Raw genomic sequence first — 3,547 nt, forward strand, 5'->3', positions numbered from 1 at the left:
GATAGGGTTAGGGTTAGGGTTAGGGATAGGGTTAGGGTTAGGGTTAGAGTCTTTGTGATGTGGGCAGAGGGTCACCTCCTTGGTGGGAGCAAAGCCCAACTTGGCCCCTACACTCTCGAAAGTACACTCAACAGGACGTACTCAGTGTATGGTTTGGGAACGCTAACCCTTCTGGACAGATGTGCCCTCGGGTGGGAGAGCCATGGGGCCGAGAGTGGGCCACGTGGGTTGGAGGGGAAGAGATGGGGGATGAGCGCCCCCAGACCGCCTTGCGCTCAAACCAGCAACACTTGACGGCCCGGAACCTTGTCAGCCGTCACCGCCACCTCACTCACTGGCAGCTCTCTTGGCCCCATGGGATAGATGGGGAAACTGAGGCCCGGAGAAGAGAAGGCCCTGGCTGACCCCAGCCTCATGCCTGCAAGAGACCCTCCTATGGGGCCGGGGAAGGGAGCAGTCCCTGCTGACCACTGAGACCCGCCAGAAGGGTGGGCAGACTTCCCTCCTGCTCTCGGAGGCATTCGGGGGCGTGGGGGGTTGGGGGTGGAATTTCCCAAGCTGCTCCGGCCTCCCTCTTGGCCGGAAAATCCATTTGGGTGGGGCCGGAGGGAGGTAGGGCTGAGCGGAGATGCTCAAGGCCAGAGAGTCGGAGAGGGTCCCACCTGTGGGTGGGCGAGTGCTGACCCCGGAGCAGGGCTCGGACCCGAGGACAATGGGGTTTGGGGGGCGCTGCTCACTCAGAGCCCTCAGCCAGGTGTGTCCTCAGTAGCTGCCCAGTTCCTTTGGGCACCCAGCCAGCTAGCATCGCAGCAACAGGTGCTCGGCCTGCGGGTCCCCAGCACCGCCTAAATGAGGAAATTGCGGGTCTGAGCTGGAGGGCTGGACCACCTGGAGGGTCCGAAGGAGCACCCCCTTTGGCCACCTAGAGGCTCCTGCATCCCTCCCGCAATGCCCCCCTCAGCCTCTGGAAGCCAAGGGAGGAGAGGGGGCCTGGGAACGCGCTTTGCCCTCCTCTGAAGAGGGGCCTGGAAGTAGGACTGGGGGCTTTCGCCCATGCTTGCACACGCCCAGGAGTAGGGGGCGCACCGCCCCATTCCTAGAGAAGTCCTGAGCCTCTGAGCTGACGTCTGCCTCTCTCCGTCACCCCCCACCATGGCCACTGTAGGCCCCAGGGACTCACAGAGCGGGCTGTTCTCAGCCCACCCAGCCTCCTGCCCCATCCCCAGCTCTCTTCTGGCCGCTCCCACCCCCGGGCCCTGGCACACACATCCGGGGGTGCAGGTGCACGCCCTGGGGGTCACAGGAAGAACGGCCCCCTCCATGGAGCCGCACTAATGTGGTCCCACCAGCTTGGTGGACCCACGGCCCTGGGAGGGCCCTGTGTGCCAGCCATGTCCTCTGTCACACACTGGGCCCAGCTGGGCCCCAGGGTCACCAGCCAGGCTGCAGCTGGGCCCAAGCACCGTCTCTGGCTGCTTCAGGATTAGAGTCTGGTCCCCGGGGAGAGCTCCCCCACCCCTGCCCCCGCCGCTGGGCCTGGCCCCTCCCTCGGCGGCCCCCCACTGCCCCTCGGCCTCCTGTTTGTTCACTGACAGATCCCCGTTATCAGCGGACAGCACACACAGGAAGTCCGGCTGGGAAGGGCCCATCCCAACCCCGATTTACACGGGGACGGAGCATAAAAAGCCGCCCTTCCTCGCTCCGGGAGGAGCCTCCCTGCCCCGAGTCCACCGTCCCCATGGCCAAGACGGAGGCTCCAGCCGACAGGACAGGCAGGCGGCCTCGGGAGTTGCCTCAAGGCGGCCGGCGAGGGGTAGGGCCCAACCCTGGCCTGAGGGGGCAGCAGTGGTGGCCATGGCTGAGCCAGCCCCGGGGGCGGCACCAGGTAGGGCAGGAGCGGCCTTGGAGGGCAGGGAGGGGGGAGAGCAGGGCGAGCGCCCCTCTGCGGGCACCTGCGGGCTGAGCTCCGAGGGTCTGCGCTCCGCTAGCTGGGACCACCGCATCATACCCCCATCGGTGCCATCCTCACCTTGGCCAAGGGCACCCACTGGGGGTGGCGCAGTCTGGATGCCAGTCTGGCCTGCCCGACACTGACGCTTGCGCCGGGCAGCCCGGCAGCCGCTGTGGCCCCTGGACGAGAAGCCAGTGCGGCGGCCTCCCTGCGCCTCGCACGCCCTCCTGAGCCCACCCTGATTTCCCAGGGAAGCCCCCGGGGTTGGCAGTAAGGCCACCTCAGCTGGCCCCTCTTCTCTGTGACCTGCGTGTCCCGAGGGCATCATCCCCCAAGGGTGGGAGAGCACCCCAAGGGTGTCGGGGAGGGGCGCCGGTGAGGGGTGGGAACCCCAAAGCCAAATCTAGAGCCAGGAGGAGCCATGCAAGTGGGGGGCACTGAGCACAGCCCCAGGAGGAGCCCCCCTCTTCTGCTGCGCTGGCTGGGGGCGGGCAGAGGGACAGCTTGGTGCGGCGCAACGTGGGCGCTCTCTTGGGTCCCCTTGCAGCCTAGGGGAGCCCCCCACCCAGAGCAGCCCAGGTCCCCGAGCGGCAGGGCCCTTCCTGGCCTCTGACAGTCTTGTCACGTCCACCCCAGCAGTCTGTGTGACAAACACCCACTTTCCAGATGAGAAAGCAGAGGTGCTGACGGTCCGCCCAGCTTAGCAGCGGAGCGAGGACCAGCCACGCAGCTCGCCAGGCCCCTTTCTGCCCAGGCCTGAGGTCAAAGGGTCAAGTGACCAGCTTCAGGGACTGGATGGGGGCAGGGAACAGGGCAGGGCAACTCTCCCTCCAGTCCCCCTGGGCCTGGCCCTTAACTGTCTACTGCCTGGGGCTGCCTGCTTGGGTTGGGGGTGGGGGGAGAGACACCACGCCAGGGACCACCCCCCACTTCACAGTCACAGGCATCCCAGCCCCCGCCACCCCAGCCACCCTCAGGTCATCTTCCAGGGGCTTCCAGGGGCCCCTGGTCCAGGAAGGGGCTCCTGTCCAGCCTCCTGTGTCCCCTCCCTTCCTTTACCTCCTGTGCACCAAAGTAGGCCTGATCCGGATGCCCCCCGAGCTGAAGGCCCCCCTCCCCATGAACCTGCAGGATGCCCTCCCAGCACCCTGGGCTTTGCAGAGCTTTCCATCCCGGGATTCACGACCCCCGGGCAACAGGGTGTGGGCAGGCCTGAGAGGCCCGTTCGTCTCTGGCCATCAGAGGGGTGGGGGTCTGTAGGCCAAGTGCAGGCCAAGCTCCCACAGCCACATGGAGGCTGGCCCCGTCCCCCTCCCCAGCCCCTGGACGTCACGGTGACCAAGGCTGTGCGCTAACCCACACCGTGTCTCTGATCCGCAGACCCCGGCACAGGAGAGGAAAGGGCAGCCCCCACCGCTCAGAAGAGCAGCTGCCACCAGTGTCCGGGGCATGAGGGAGACTGCTTCTCCAGGTGAGTGCCACAGGTGATGCTCTGGGCAGCAGCAGGGGGCCTGGCTGGGCCTGGGCACGGTTTACACGCGTGCACACACACACACACACACACACACACACACACGCGCGCGCGCGCGCGCGCGC

General features: G+C 66.7%; 1 protein-coding gene across 1 annotated transcript in view; it reads left to right on the forward strand.

Moving 5' to 3' along the window:
- The first annotated feature begins 1,715 nt into the window (after positions 1–1,715).
- Positions 1,716–3,547, forward strand: part of EGFL7 (EGF like domain multiple 7) — a 9,803-nt gene continuing 7,971 nt past the window's right edge. Inside the window, exons 1-2 of the mRNA XM_029201585.1 lie at positions 1,716–1,885; positions 3,332–3,422. The gene's annotated coding sequence lies outside the window, so the exon portion shown is untranslated. The remainder of the gene's footprint in view (positions 1,886–3,331; positions 3,423–3,547) is intronic.

The sequence above is a fragment of the Monodon monoceros genome, unplaced genomic scaffold, assembly GCF_005190385.1.
Source record: "Monodon monoceros isolate NGI ecotype Baffin Bay Population unplaced genomic scaffold, NGI_Narwhal_1 Super_Scaffold_5, whole genome shotgun sequence".
Lineage (NCBI taxonomy): Eukaryota > Metazoa > Chordata > Mammalia > Artiodactyla > Monodontidae > Monodon > Monodon monoceros.